This window comes from Protopterus annectens, chromosome 3.part1 (assembly GCF_019279795.1).
Source record: "Protopterus annectens isolate FY-2018-M chromosome 3.part1, PAN1.0, whole genome shotgun sequence".
Taxonomy (NCBI): domain Eukaryota; kingdom Metazoa; phylum Chordata; order Ceratodontiformes; family Protopteridae; genus Protopterus; species Protopterus annectens.
This window is the reverse complement of record NC_056732.1, coordinates 727,906,151-727,922,959: the sequence shown is the minus strand read 5'-3', so window position 1 is coordinate 727,922,959 and position 16,809 is coordinate 727,906,151. Positions and strand designations below refer to the sequence as shown.

Genomic DNA, 16,809 nt, shown 5'->3' with positions numbered 1-16,809 from the left:
TTCAGAGCTTTCCTACTGCTGAAGATTACTCTTCTTGCAGGCTTCTGAGGATCAGGTTTTCAAGGTAGGCTATCTCTTCTCCACTGCTGGGCAGATAAGTTCCTTTTGGGGAAAATTTTCATTTCTTATTTTTTAACAGTAACAACTTCTTCTGTATAAATATAAATTTTAAGCTAAGAAAAAGTATGACTGTCAAGTGACTTTTAGTCACGTTTTAGTATGAGCATTGCTTTTTAGGGAAAAAAGTTGTTAAAACAATATTAAAACTTGTTCTTGCTGCAGTAAGTATTTCAGGGGCTTTTCACTTTGTTTCTGGTGGAATAATCAACTTTTTTAAAATGCTTACTTGCCTTTTCCTCTTCAGCAGGCTACTAAATTGCTTCAGACACACATGGGTGACTTTGCTGTGGCCATTTCTGGTTCCTCAGACATTCATCTTTTTCCTTGGTTTCATCTGGTGTAGTCCCTACAGCCACCATGGACTGGGGGTAAGACATATTCTCTGTTGCTGTTGGAGTGCCCTTGGTGGGCAAGGGAGAGCCACTATTATTGGTCTTGGAAGAAAGAGCAGGAATACCTTTCTACTGGGATACCTGTCCCTATGGAGGTTTTGTCTGGAAAAATAGGCCTGCTTCTTTAGAAATTCTTGTCACAGAGAATCAAAAAGTTGGACACATCATTGCCTTTCTCAGTTACTTTGGAAAGAGTGATTTATCGGGCTTAGCTTAGTGCTTACTTCAGGCTCTTGACCATACCAGTTCTGGTATTATTGGTAAGAGAAAAATTAATTTTATGCCGTCTTAAGATGTCCATGAAAATGATTGTGAGAAGGCGACTTACATTTTCTCTCCACAGGTTACTGATTTTCATCCAGAGGAGATTGTTTCTTCTGGTTTTCGCTTGCAAGGATGTTCTTTTTCTAATTCTTCTGGTTTTCACTTGCAAGGATTTTTTTTTTAAACCATATCCAGAGTGAATCAGTTGGTTCAGTGTTAACATAATAATCTTCCACTGTTTTTAAAGAAATACTATGATTTATTACAACTTGGATTTCCTGAACCTAACTCCAGTTCCTCTTGTTTTCCAGTACTGGAGGATTTATTACAGCCTGTAACTTGCTGATAGCCAGACAGCTGCCTAGAAACAGACAGATTTTATAAAATTCATCAGTCTTGTACATTTGTATTTTCTAACCCCTGACCCAGCAGTGATTTCCTTGGTACAACCCACTACTGCTAAATATCTGGTAACTGCTAAGGTGGTTAGGGAAGACACATGTGAAAGCCTTTGAAAGAGCGGAGGAGTGTATTTTTTTGCAACACTTACGTGCAGAATTCTTAATTGCCATGCCCATTTAATAAAGTTTATACTTGTCTCTTTTGAGAATAAGAGAAACATTATGGATTCTTTTCCCCATTCTGAGGAAAATCACCTTTGCTTAATGTTATTGTTCTGTGTTTCAAATGACTGCAAATTCTTTGAAGTGTGCTTAGGATGCAACTAATGCCATTTTCAGAGCTGCTTCTGCTGGAGATGTTACGAAAAGGTTTGCTTGGTTGTATATACAAAACCTTCCTTAGGATGTAAAAGTGAAGTTTTGAAGTCTCCATCTACTGCAGAGGACCTAAAAAAGTGTGATGACAGTGGGAAGCCGATTCAGGAAGTTTCTCAGATTTTTCAGCTTTCCATCTCCAATGTTTTTGAGGATTTTACAGCCACCACTGTAACATTTTACAAAAACAAAATAAGCAGGTGCAGCAAGTTGCTGTTAAGCAGACTTTTAAAGAACAGTGACAAGGAAGACGCCAACAAGAAAGAACCAACCCCCTAGAAACAAGACAGCCTAACAAGTTTGAACGACTATCTAAATATTTCCTACCCTGCTCCTTCCCACACCAGCAAGCTCCTAATTCTTCCCCTAAATCTGGCCCTCGATTTCTCAGACAAATGGGTTCTGAGAGTGATGCATCAAGGATGCTGATGGCAGTGGGAACCCCCCCTCCTTTTCTAGGGATTCTTCTTCATCTGCCAGATCAAATGTCTTTTTTCCATCTTATCATTCAGCATCTTCTAACTGAGGGGATGATACAAGCTGTCCCTCCTTCTCAGAAAAGTTTTTATTCAAGAATGTTTCTGGTATCAAAGAAAGAAAGAAAGAAGCCTAGATCTTTCCTTTCTAAACCATGTTGTGAAAGTTCGAAATATTATCCCTTCATGACCTGTTACCTCTTACACCCCCCTTTATATATGAATACTAGGCTAACTGCACTTAAAGGTCATTTTAAGCCTAGCCAATAACCAGTGGTGAGAATTGAACCCTGTACCTTTTGCCTATGAGGCAAATACTTTAACTATTACACATCTCCCACATACCCATAAATATATTAATGTTTTAGTGAGTCTAGATTTAAACATTCTTATCATTACATTCCTGTAGCACCAGGTTTCAAATATTTTTTTAAGGTTTTCCGTGCCTGGATCACACTTTCTTTTCTCTGCATTACCCTTTGGGTTGTCCACTGATAGCCTAGTGTAGACTGCAAGGTATTCACATTTTCCTTATTTAGATGGCTTGTTTATCCATGCAGACTCTTTTTAAAAGTGTCAGGAACCTCTCACTTGTGTGAGATCTCCTACACAGACTGGTGTTAAAGGTCAACATCCAAAAGTCTTGCTTGAGTCATTCTCACATGATTGTTTTCCTGTGGTGTCTCATAGATATGTCAGTTCAAAGAGCTTTTTTTCCAGTTTAGATCTGTTCCTGACTTTTTCGGCTGAAATCAAAGCCTCAGCAATGTAATTTCTCGAGGTTATAGAATTCATGGCAATCATTAGTTTCATGATTCCTCTACCCAGATTCCACTTGAGAAACATTAAGTGGTATCAGTATAGTTTCAACATCAATATACCCTGACATTACAGATTCCTGTTTTGGGATTTTTGAAAAGGAAATTTCTTTGGTGGTGAGACCAGTTTTAACTGAAGCCAGGTCTCTCATTTTCCCTTTCAGCTCCAGCATTGTCTATAACTGCAGATACCTCAGACTTTGCTTGGGGAGGAGTGTTCATGGGGATAAAAGTGCAGGGTCTTTAGAACAAAAAAGACAAACCAAAACACATAAATGTAAATGAGGTGTTGGCAGTAATAAATGCCGCCAACTAACTGAAGCACAAGATAACCAAATGGAATTAAAATTAAGTTTTATTTAGCGCTTTCGTCCCCTTGTAGTTCAGGACTTCTTCAGAATAAATTTATCACACACAATGATAGCTTAACTATATTAATACACATGATCACAAAACACACCAATAAAGTAAATCATTCCTGTTTGTATCATTAAAGAAATATCCCCATAAATATATTAGCAATCAGACCAAGTTAAAAAATAAATACAATTAATGCTTATCAGAATAAAAAAAAAAAACATTTCATAATACTGTTAAACCATTATAGCCTTGCATCTCTAGGTTTCAAAATACTATTAATAGATACTGTTTAATTTAAAGTTGCCACTAGCAGTAGCTGTCAGTGTAACTCCCTATGCTCAAGAATAACTTGCCAATCATCTCCTTTTAATGGGTGTGGGACCTTCTCCAAAATAAAAAAGACAAATTTATTCAAATTGGGCAAAAGTATAAAATACTTATACAATGCATTATTACTATCCCTCTTACATAAGCTACATAAATGCTCATAAATATGTTGTTTTTAGGACTCTCTCAGTTTTGCCCATGTAAAATGTTGGGCATGCTTGACAGGATTCTAAATAAACTACTCCTGTAGTGTTGCAGTTGTAATTACCCTCACAATAAATCTTTCTAAGGTAATTAATCATTTCAACTTTATCCACTATATTAATAAATTGATGATAAAGGCATGCCCTACATCTATTCATTATAAAGTACTCCCCCCCCCCAGTGTTATTGACTAATTCCAGGATGTTCTTTTTAAATCTCTATGATGATATGAGGTACAACCAGCTATGCCAGGAGAAGTAGGGCAGTGGATGTGTAACATATGGCAGCAGAGCTAGCTAGAATTTTGTAAAGAATTATATGTCATTTGCATATCAAACTGATTTCTACAGATGCTTGTGTTGAAAAAAATATTTCTAAAGCTGCTTGTGTTAAAAATGCATCAACAGTGTGCCCTGCTAGGCAGCACAATGTGCATGCATTATTGTAACTGTTTAAATGTATATATTATAACAGAGGATACTAGAAGAGAAGACGTTAATCTCAATCCATCTGACTTTGAGAAATAGTAAGAAAATTAAATTACTGGGCCTAGACCAAAAAGATGTTATCTCACAGTTTTGAATGCAAACAGAGAGGAAGTTTCCTGCATTGTCATTGGGGTGAAATAATTGCTGCTCTGAAAGGGTAGAGGTTTGGAATTGTTTTATGACTTCCAGGAGCTTCAGCAGATCTTAGCTAGGTTGTGTGTGTGTGTGTGTGTGTGTGTGTGTGTGTGTGTGTGTGTGTGTGTGTGTGTGTGTGTGTGTGTATTATTCACACCTATGTGATAAATCCTGAGAGCTTCTAGCAATGGAGGGGTGGTTGCATGAGAACCAGAAGTCAGATGACCAGATGTATGTGATATCATTCTGTACAGAAATAATGTTTTAATATTAGAGGAGAATGAAGTCTCAGATGCAGTCTGTTTCTTGGAACCTGACGTAGAAGGATCCCTCACCTAATTCATCTTGCCTTGCTCTAGTAAGTGAACCAGAGAATAGTAATTATTTAGATTAGTCAGGAAAATATAGTGAGATTAGCTAAGTACCATTTTTCTGTATCTGTGTGAATCTATTCATCTGTAGTATTTTAATATTTCCTGTGGTTGAAACTCTGGTGTTTACTGTAAACAGAGATTTCGTATTTTCATGTTCTTTTGTTATTTATTATTAAATATATTTAAATTCTTCATCATGGCTAGTCCTTTAGAGTATATTTTAACCTTTGAGAGTACTTATATCTATTGGTGACAGCTCTGACCACTCCTGAAAGCCTTACTGCTTGGTCAACATTACCATTGGTATTAGTATTAACTTCACTCAGTATAATTGGATACCCTTTTAAGAGCCTTATAGTAACTGACTGGTGGCAGTAAATCTACCTTATAGTCTGGGCAAAGTCGGTATAGCAGGTAATCTGTGCCAGCCTTTTCCAGGTGTGTGTGTGTGTGTGTGTGTGTGTGTGTGTGTGTGTGTGTGTGTGTGAAAACTGAATCTCAAAGAGTGTGTGTGTGTGTCAGCTACTTGGATCAGGGACACAAAGCACTGGTTTCACAGAGAGGTCGCTGGAGGACTTGGCGTGGACACCCACTGAGGACTTAACCCTACAGCTGTGCCAGTGGGGAGGCATACAGTGGATTGGAGAGAGAAAAACCCAGACCCTTGACTGAGTGTGCTCCCTGTGTGCTTTTAAGGGAAATTGTGCTTGATACAGAGGTCTGCATCTTGAAATACTGAGTGTATTCATTTGTTTTCCAAGTGAATGTCCATCTCCAATGTCAGTGGTGGGGACTGAGGCTCCTTGATTACTGGCCCAGAGTGGGGATGTCACAATTCTTACCTCTCTTAAACATTATTTATTTATTTATTTATTTACATTTGTTGACCGGGAATGTCTGACTGGACACAGGTCCATTTTCAGCAGAGGCCTGGGGAGAAAAGCTCCACAAATTAAAATATTACAGACATAGTTACAGATGAAGAATCCTAGCAATTAAAATATTACAAACATAGTTACAGATGAAGAACATAGTACATTCAGTAGATAACTAGCATCTGTTCTATCCACGAAGTCATAGCAGATATTAACAATTGTTACAATAAGAAGTTACTGCCATATAATAAGTAGATAGGCATGGAAGTATCAGAGCTTGCTGTAATCAAAGGTAGTTTGTAGGGTGGAAGAGAGGTAGAGGGTAGATGGAGTGGGAGAAGTTAGAGGGGAGAGTTACAAGGGCATGCCAGCATGTTTTAGGTGCACTTTAAGTAAAGCTTTGAAGTGGGTGCATGATGGTAGAGAGGTTATTGTGGGGTGGAGAATGTTCCATAATTTGGCTATAGCGCTGGAGAATAGTGCTTCCCCAGCAGTGTTATTGGCTCTAGTAACCTGTAATTGATTTTTGTTGCTGGATTGTAGTGGTCTGGTAATGAGATAGGGTTGGAGTAGATACTGGAGGGATGGGACCTTTAGAGGATGATTAACCAGTTTGTGGATGAGTGCAAGTTGATACCATTGAAGGAGTTGAGGGAGTTCTAGCCAACCTAGTTCAGTAAGTGAGAGACAGTGGTGACTGTGGTAGGATGCCCCGATGGCGAATTTGGCGATTTTGTTGTAGCAGGTCTCAAGTTTATTTAGATTGCATTGCCTTAGGTTGGTATATATTGGAGAGGCATAAAGTAGGGTGGAGATAAGGTGCAAATTTGCAACTGAAATCCTAGCTGCTTTGGTGATGATTTGCTTATTTCTGTATAAGGCTCCTAGTTTTTGGTGGACTTTGTTTATGGTCATGGATATGTGAATGTCAAATTTGAGATTGTTGTCTATTTCAACTCCTAGCAATTTGGTGTGATCTGTTGGGTGGATAGTGGTGTTGTGTTTTGCTGTGATGTTAAAGTGAGAGTTGTTTTGAGTATGTTTGGTGGGTTTGAAGATGAGGAGTTTAGTTTTGTTTGGGTTGAGTATTAACTGGGCATCGGATAGCCAAGTTTCAACAGAGAAAAAGTCATACTGTGTGACCTTTTACAGTTTGGGTAGGGACTGGGCTGAGCAGATGACAGCTGAGTCATCTGCATATTGTATGAGTGTGCCATGTTTGGTGGCAGAGGCTAGATTATTGGTGAAAATAGAGAAGAGTAGGGGTCCAAGGATGGATCCTTGGGGAACACGAATAGAGACGGGTAGTTGGGGAGATATGTCATTTTGCCATACAACAGATTCCTGGCGGTCAGACAGGTAACTTTGAAACCAGTTGGTGACTGATTGAGAAAAGGATAGGTTACTGAGTACAGAGAGGATTTGTTTGTGTGGGACCATGTCAAATTCTTTAGATAGGTCTAGGAAAGTAGCAGAGGAGAGATGGCCATTGTTTTTATGGTGAAAGATAGTGTTAGTAAAAGAGAGTAAGGCAGTGGTGGTGCTATGGTTTGGTCAGAAACCATGCTGAGTATTAGAAAGGAGGCTGTTAGTAAGGAGGTTGTCTGAGATTTGAAAGTGAATGCATCTCTCTAGTATTTTGGAGAGTGGAGATAGAATCCCTATGGGGCGGTAGTTGGTTAGTTCTGTGGAGGGGCTGCCTTTGTGAAGGGGAATGATGTGCAATATTTTTCATAGTGTAGGAACATAGCATTCTGACACAGATCGGTTAATCAAGATGGATACTGGGTAGGCTAGGGCGTCAGCTGCAATTTGTAGGAATTCACTTGGGAGGTTGTCTACTGCTAACTTTGTGGGTTTAAGTTTAGTTAACAGTTTTCTTATGTTGGAGGTAGGAATGGGAGAAAATGAGAAGAATGTGGGGAGATTACTGGGTGAAGGTGTGGGGTGGAGGGGATGGGGTTGTGTTGTCTAGCTAGTGATAGTATGGTTTGTGTGAAGTGTGTGTTGAATGAGGTAGCAATATTTTCTGAGGAGTGAGGAATGTTAGGTGTAGGGGTATTGATTTCACCTGGGTAAAGGATGGAGTTTATGGAGGTCCAGAATTGTTTGGGGTTGTGTTGGGAGGATTTTAGGGCAGACTGGTAGTATTGGATTTTGTCCTCCTTTATTAGCTTTTTGACTCTATTGCGTAGTTCTAGGAATTTCTGTCTAGCTGAGCAGGTTTTGGTTTTGTGCCAGTGTTCCCAGGCTTTGTCTCGGTTTTTCATTTCTGACCTAGTGGTTTTCTGTAGCCATGGGGAGGGTTGGGCTTTGGTTCTGGTAAGTCTTATGGGGGCATGGTTATTTAGGATGCTTAGGAAGGTAGTACTGAAAAATTGGACTGCGTCATCTAGGCTGAGGTAATTTAGAGGGTGCCAGTTACATTTTTTGAAGGATGAGATGAATGTGATTGGGTTACAGTGTAGTTTTTTACGTATTTGATGGTAGATGACAGGTTTAACTTGGTATAGGTGTTTTTTGAGTAGGAATGTTGGAGAATGATCACTGAGGCTATCTGATAGGCAGCCTGCTATATAGGACTGGGGAATCTTGCTGACTAGTATCCAATCCAGGGTAGTGTGCTTGTTGGAGTTTTTATTTATTCTTGTTGGTGACTGGACTAGTTGGGTGAAGCCATGAAAGTTTAGATGCTGGGTTGGATGGTTGCCTCAATGGGATTGCCAATGAATATTGAAGTCACCTAAAATTATGGTCTCTTGAGGAAGATGGTGGGTAGCCCAGCTGAGGAGGTTTTCTAGTGGAGGGATATTTTGGCCAGGTGGGAAGTAGCATCCTATTATGTTGATGGTTTTATTTTGGTTTATTTTCAAGTTGGTATATATTATTTCTTCATTGGCAATTTGGGGAGCTGATGAGTTTAGAATCTGGATGTTTAGGTGCTGTGTAAATATTATAGCTATACCACCTCCTTTCTTGTTTAGTCGGTCTAGTCTTAGTATGTTGTAACCATTAGGGAAGATTTGCTCACTGGTAATGTGAGGTTTTAGCCAGGTTTCTGTCAGGATGATTATATCTGGGGAGTATAAGTATATGGTGGCATGGAGTTTGCAGACTTTGTTGGCATTACTTCTGATATTTAGGCTTAGCAGAAGGAGGTCATTTGGTTTTCTACTAGCTGGGATTTGGGAAATGTGGTTGTTAGTCTCATTATTAGAAGTGAGGTTGGAGATGGAGGGGCCAGGGTTGGGGTGGATGTCTCCACTGAGGTCTAGTTTTGATATGCATGAGGTTATTAGTTTTATCAGTTTGTGAAAGAGTTGGCATTTTAGGGAAACTTTATGATTGGGTGCAGTCAGTAACAGATGTGGTGGGAGGGTTATTTTGTTAACTTGTAGGGATGCATTTAGTTTTAGTATTTTAGTTGATAGAATATGTGGGGGATGCATAGGGATGGTTCTTGAGTTGGTGGGAGAGGAGCAGAGTGAGGGTGAGTCATGAGTGATGGAGTGAATAGTTGTACAGTGGAAGTGGTTGAGTGGGGGTATAATGGAGTTGTGGTAAGATGTAAGCTATGCAAGGAGAGGGTATGCAAAGAGTATAAGTATGGTATGCTTATTCATGTTAGCAGAAGTGGAGGGGTAGTAGTGGGAAGATGGTGGATTTAGAGTTGGGAGTAGTGTTGTGGTTGGTGGTAAAAATGATGGGAGGGGGTTGTTTTAATAAAGGTAGGACCACCAGGGGTGGGTGGGAATTGGGGGCAGGGTGGGGAGCGAAGCGGGCAGAGACCTGTTAGCTGCTCTTAGGAGGGGTTGTGGGCTGGAAAACAATCAGATAACAGAGAATACAGGCCTTTATATAACTTCTGTCCAATGCATTCCTAGTGGGGGAGGAGGGTAGGGACTAATTGCAGGAGGAGTCCTGTGGGAGTGATTAACAGATCTCTCAACCAGATTCTGAAAGATGGGCAATTCAAACAAAAACAAACAATCAACTGACTCAAACTGTAAGTAAGTGATATGGAGAGAGTACCAAGAGAATAGATGAAATGCAGTTAAGTAAATGGCACTACAGTTCAAGAACAAAACTAGCATAAGTTAATTATTTCTGGTGTTACTAATTCTGGGGTAGTGCAGTTTAGTTTGGAAGTGGATAGCTATTGCCATACAAAAATAGTCTAATATTGACTGGTCACAGATGAAACTGGGGAAAAAAAAGCACAGTTGGATGTAAAAGCCATAGATAAAAATTTAAAAGTTTGCCTTGCTACTCAGGGAGAGGTACAGAACCCAGAAGTGTGTCATCAACTAGAGTCTGAAATGGGGTCTTACAGGATTGGATTTAGGAAAACTGGGAGGTCTAGACAGGCTTCTGCAAATGTGTATGCTTTAAACAAAAAAAAACTCAGTATATAAAGGCATTAACATTAAGTCTTTATGGTGAAAGTTAAGACATACATTGTGTTTAATTTGAAAAAAAGCCGTGCTTGGAGGGAAGCCTGTGTAACATTTTCACTGGAATTGCACTTCAGCAATAGTACTTATTCATGTTTGGAGGGTGGGGGGTGCACCTGCAGACCAAGATATTTAAATAGATTGTGTTTAATTTGAAGAAAAGCCGTGCTTGCAGAGAAGCCTTTGTAATATTTTCACTGGAATTGCACTTCAACAATAGTACTTATTCAAGTTTGGAGGATGGGGGGGTGCACCTGCAGCCCAAGACATTTAAACAGATTGCGTTTAATTTGAAGAAAAGCCGTGCTTGCAGAGAAGCCTTTGTAATATTTTCACTGGAATTGCACTTCAGCAATAGTACTTATTCAAGTTTGGAGGGTGGGGGAGGTGCACCTGCAACCCAAGACATTTAAACAGATTGTGTTTAATTTGAGGAAAAGCTGTGCTTGCAGAAAAGCCTTTGCAATATTTTCACTGGAATTGCACTTTAGCAATAGTACTTATTCAAGTTTGGAGGGTGGGGGGGGGTGCACCTACAGCCCAAGACGTTTAAACAGATTGTGTTTAATTTGAAGAAAAGCCGTGCTTGCAGAGAAGCCTTTGTAATATTTTCACTGGAATTGCACTTCAGCAATAGTACTTATTCAAGTTTGGAGGGTGGGGGGTGGGTGCACCTGCAGCCCAAGACGTTGAAACAGATTGCGTTTAATTTGAAGAAAAGCCGTGCTTGCAGAGAAGCCTTTGTATCATTTTCGCTGGAATTGCACTTCAGCAATAGTACTTATTCAAGTTTGGAGGGTGGGGGGATACACCTGCAGCCCAAGACGTTTAAACAGATTGCTTTTAATTTGAAGAAAAGCCGTGCTTGCAGAGAAGCCTTTGTAATATTTTCACTGGAATTGCACTTCAGCAATAGTACTTATTCAAGTTTGGAGGGTGGAGTGATGCACCTGCAGCCCAAGACATTTAAACAGATTGCGTTTAATTTGAAGAAAAGCCGTGCTTGCAGAGAAGCCTTTGTAATATTTTCACTGGAATTGCACTTCAGCAATAGTACTTATTCAAGTTTGGAGGGTGGGGGGGGGGTGCACCTGCAGCCCAAGACATTTAAACAGATTGTGTTTAATTTGAAGAAAAGCCGTGCTTGCAGAGAAGCTTTTGTAATATTTTCACTGGAATTGCACTTCAGCAATAGTACTTATTCAAGTTTGGAGGGTGGGGGTGGGTGCACCTGCAGCCTGAGATGTTTAAACAGAGCGAGCACACTTCACAGAGAGGGGAGATGACTACAGACGAGAAGTATTAGTATCACCACCCAGCTTGTTTCTTAAACCTGTAGGGAAATTAATCTGCATTCTCCAATTTTTAAGCATAACTTCTTTAATTTTTCTACTACTGTAGCTAAATGGTAGAAACATTGCTCTGTCAAATCTTTTAACATCCATGTTGTCACTGTTACTTAAAATACTCCCTCTTAGAATAGGTTTGAATTATGCTTCCCTTTTGTTAAACATAATAGTTGGACTATGGAGAGCCTAGCCAAAGAAATTAAGGAAGTTGAGGTATTTATCACTAATGACTTAGTATTTGAACCTGAAAGTTTTAAATCTGATAATATTATTAAAAAAAACAGACAACGTTTGTGAGATAAACTATGACAAAAAATGGAAGAAATTGATTAGAGACATGAAAGACTATGAGACTGATAATGTATACCTATTAAATAAGAGGGTTACAGATATTAATCAGAATTCTAATGGTTATTTTTGTGATGGTATGTCCTCCTTGTACATAATGAACCCCAGGGGGAACTTATAACAGATGGTAATATGAGTAATAATGTTTTTTTGAAATTCCCCCCGTTGAGACACTCAGAGAGACTAGCAGAATGGAACACTACTAGGAATGGTTTCAATTAGAGGGAAGACCCCTGATCCATTCATGGAGGGGGAACAAGAGAAGAGGAAGACTTGACTGTTAATGTCAAGGATTCTAATGGAATTATATTTACTTTTAAACATTTTAAAATTTGTAGCTACAGAAATTTGGAAGTCAATGATATTTACGCTATGTTGTTCTGTAAAGGATTTTATTTTGTTCCAGCAAGACCGCTTAACTTGGTTGATTTGCTTATTGAATTGAAGTTCTCTCCAAGAAAGATGAATATTCAACTATTACTTGAAGAGAGGGTGAACTTGGTTCTTATGGTTTGAAAAGAAAAAGTGTTTTCAATCCCCCAATGGACACCCTTCTAAATATTTTGAAACAACATGTGAGGTGGAAATTAGAATTTGTATTGAACAAACAAAATATTCTAAATTTTATAATTTAACTAAGGAGGTGAATGAATTATTACAACATTTAAGGAACAGTCTGACTGTACAGGTGATGAAACCTAATAAATGGGGAGGGGTTGTGTTGATAGATGTAATTTTATTTAACCAAAAATCTTACAAGTATTGTATTATGAAGGAAACTATTTTACTAGCTCTGTTAATGAGACTGAGATTGCATTAAAAGTTATTGATATGGTAATGTATGATTTATGAATGACAGGGGATTTAACCAAGAAGAAATATGACTATATGTCTGTGACTAAACCTGTCATAAGTTCATAGGTTCATAGGTAGGTACTAGGCTATTGGCCCTAGGGCCTATATAAGCCTAGCCAAATGGTACCCTGACTTTTGCCACCCAAGAAAATTATTTTCCTGTGCCCCTGCCAAGCAGAGCCACAGAAGTGATCCCCGGGATGAATTTCCTATTTCCCATCCGATCATCAAGATTTTTCTTGAAGTGTGCTAATGAGGAGTTCTGTTTGATATAGATAGGTAGTTTGTTCCAGAGTATGGGAAGTCTCTGTGACAGGAATCTATCCCTCCAGCATGTTCTGTTTATTGTGGTGACAAGGTTTAGGTCCCTAGAGTGTGTAGCTCAGAGGGATTGGGATTTCTTTAAGTGGAGCATGTCCAACAGCTCTGGGTTTGACATAGCTTTGTATGTTAGGCAGAGATCGCTTCTGAGTAGGCAATATGCGACAGAGTAAAGCTGGAGTTTTTTGAGATGGTCTGCATAGGGCATCTGTTTGAGGCCGGTAATCCTCTTTGTGAGGTATTTCTGTGGCCTTTCTAGTTGTAGATGTCTTGTGAGGTACATACCAAAAGGGGCGTTGTATTCAATAATGGGTCTAATGAGTGATGAGTAGAGGGGAAAATTTACCTCTTTTTTCCTGGATGAGAAACCTTTTGTGATGAGGTGTGCCACGTAGAAGGATTTCCTGACTACTGTAACAATGTGATTATCAAAGGAGAGACTACTGTCCACCTGTGTCCCAAGGTCTCTTATCACACTTTCGGTGTTAAGTAGACTACCACCTATGTGGTTGTTCATGGGTATAGAGTTTTTACCAAAAGGGATGACAATGCACTTTTTGGCATTGAGCTTGAGGCCATGGTTTTAACACCAGGCATTTGTCATTCTTTTTTGGTATCCCTAAGATCCATAAGAATATATTGGGCAAATCCCTAAGACCTGCTGTGGCTTCTGTGGGTTCTAAAAATGGAACCAATAGCTAAATGCATTGATTTTAAATTGAAATTGATTTTTCAGACAAGCAACATGTTTTAAGAAATTCTTAGAATTTTTTTTACAGGTAATACATGACCTTGAGGTTGGTACAGAGACATTGCTTGTGACTAATGAAGTTAAGAATTTATTTTTGGCTATACCATATGATATTGGTTTGGAATGGTTTTCTGTGACACTAAACAAGTTTGATAAGTTGTCAAACAGAGAGGTTAGAAATTTAAGTGTGTTTGTCAAACAGGTTTTATATAACAATTTGTTTTTTCTTTTGAAGGAGAAAGATTTAAGCAAATAAAAGGTATAGTGATGGGTGCGGCTTCAGCATCCATTTATTCTAATATTTTCATGTGGTTTTGGGAAACAAATTTTATATTTAAGTCTGAATATTATGCTTATATAAAATTTTATGGGAGGTTTTTGGATGATATATTTTTATTTTGGTAAGGGGAACTTCAATGGTTTGATGGATTTATGGTAGGCATTAACAATGCTACTGAATTTTTGAAAGTTACCCATGAAAAGAATGATCAAGAGATAATTTTTTTGGTTGTAATGCTACACAAAAATTTGGGGGACAGGAAATTTGAATAATCTGTTTATTGTAAATCTACATTTTCTAATTCTTATTTATTTATTTTTAATAATTACCATTCATATAAACAAAAATATAGTTTGGTTAAGGGACAAATGGTTAGACTATCCTGGATAGTCTTTTTACTGAAATGAATGTACTTAAAATATGTTACTTGAAAGAGGTTACCCAATGGGACTCATTAAGAAGGTAGAAAATGAGGTATTAAACAAAAGGGAATTGTCATTCAAGCCTATCCTAAGATTACCATTCAGCCACTGTAGTAGGAAAATTAAAGACATTATGCTTAACAATTGGGCAACGCAGATTAATTCCCATACAGGTTTAAGAAACAAACTGGGTGGTAATATTAATTTTATGTTAAAGAGAGGTTGGAATTTCAACAAACAAACAAAATAAATCCTGGAATTAAGCAATAACACCAAGGAGGGCTACTTTGTGATGAACAGATGTGGGACATGGCCCTATTTTTTAATTTATCAATAAAGTGGATAAAGTTGAAGTGGTTAATTACCCTAGAAAGTTTTACAGTGAGGGAAATTACAGTTGTAACACTTGAAGAGTACTTTATTTAGCATCCTGTATAGCATTCCTAGCATTTTATGTGGCAAAAGTGAAAGACACCTAAAATGATGTATTTATGAACATTTATATAGTTGATGTAAGGGGGAATCACAATAATGTATTATATAAGCATTCTATACTTTGCCCCAATTTTAATACATTTGTCTTTTTTTTTATTTCAGAGAAAGTCCTTCCCCCATTAAGAGGAGGTGATTGGCAAACTATTTTTGAGCACATGGAGTTACACTGACAGCTACTGTTAGAGGCAACTTTGTTTCCTGGATTAAATGAAACAGTATTTATTAACAGTATTTTATTTTCTGAGTTTAAATACTTGTGATCAACTGTTCAGAGTAATGGTGAGTGTGGAAGGGAGGTGAAGAAGAGAGTACAGGCAGGATGTATTGGGTGGAGAAGAGTGTCAGGAGTGATTTGTGACAGACGAGTGCCAGTAAGAGTGAAAGGGAAGGTCTACAAGATGGTAGTGAGACCAGCTATGTTATATGGGTTGGAGACAGTGGCATTGACAAAAAGGCAGGAGTCAGAGCTGGACGTGGCAGAGTTAAAGATTTTAAGATTTGCACTAGGTGAGATGAGGGTGGACAGGATTAGGAATAAGTATATTAGAGGGTCAGCCCAGGTTGGAAGGTTTGGAGACAAAGCCAGAGAGGCAAGATTACGTTGGTTTGGACATGTGCTGAGGAGGGATGCAGAGTATATTGCGAAAAAGATGCTAAGGATGAAGCTGCCAGTTAACAGGAAAAGAGGAAGGCCTAAGATAAGGTTTATGGATGTGGTGAGAGAGGACATGCAGGTGGTTGGTGTGACAGAGCAAGATGCAGAGGACAGGAAGAAATGGAAACAGATTATCCGCTGGATAACAGGAGCAGCTGATAGAAGAAGATTTATTAACAGTATTTTGAAGCTTACAGATGCAAGGCTATAATGATATAACAGCATTACAAAATGGTATTTTTTATCCTGATATGAATTAATTCTATGTAATTTTTAACTTTATCTGATTGTTAATATCTTTATGGAGATGTTTCTTTAATGATATGAACAGGAATGATTTATTTTATTGGTGGATTCTGTGACCATGTGATAGTATTAATCTATGTAAGCTATTATTGCATGTGATAAATTTATTCTGAGGAAATCCCGAATTATACGGAGATGAAAATGCTAAATAAAACTTAACAATTTTAATTCCATCTTGTTTCTTCTGTGCTTTAGTTAGTCTGAGAGTTCTGTTTGTTCATAGTTTGGTATTCCTATGACTGGTCCTTAGTTTTTATTACTATTTTTGTATAGTAATAAATGCCCTTAACTCTTTCAATCATCTATGGGCCCCAGGACCATTACAAGTGGTTACAGACAACAGTGCAGTAATGTGGCATACGGACAAAAGTGGGGGAGGGATCAGATCTTGCCCTCTTTGCAGACCAGCCATGGTAGCCTGAGATATAACTTTTCAGTGCAGTCTTACTCTAAAGGCATCTAAGAGCACAGTTTGGTGGCAGACTGCATGAGCAGGCCCAGGATAGATTCTCATGAATGGGAAATGAGTCAGGTGTCTTCCATGAATTGATACCATACATGTCAGATAAATCTATTTGCTATCATTCACAATGACCAACTGACAAAATTCTGCTTCAGAACTTCATGCAAGATGGTCTACGAAACTATTGTTTTCTGACTTCCTTGGGGCGAATTGTTCCTGTATGATTTTCCATTCTTTCCACTGACGTCTAGGGTCATTTTGAGGATTTAGAAGGAGTCTCCAAAGATCACTGTGGTGACTTATGGTTCTCCCTTCTTTTTTATGAAATGACCAAGGGGAAATACCATAGGATTCCTCACAGACTGGACCTTCTCACACAGGACATGTTTATGTCACAGTTCAAAACAAGATCAAATAACTGCCTGGATGATAGAGTTTTCATACCTTGCAGACACCTATTTTCTGAGGACGTGCGTCTGTCATTAAAGGTCACAAGAAAAT

The 16,809-nt window shown here is 38.5% G+C and overlaps 1 protein-coding gene across 5 annotated transcripts in view; it reads right to left on the bottom strand.

The window, feature by feature from the left end:
• RIPOR2 (RHO family interacting cell polarization regulator 2) overlaps positions 1-16,809 on the bottom strand; it is a 3,249,967-nt gene that overhangs the window by 1,939,522 nt on the left and 1,293,636 nt on the right. The gene's annotated exons all lie outside the window — the stretch shown is intronic.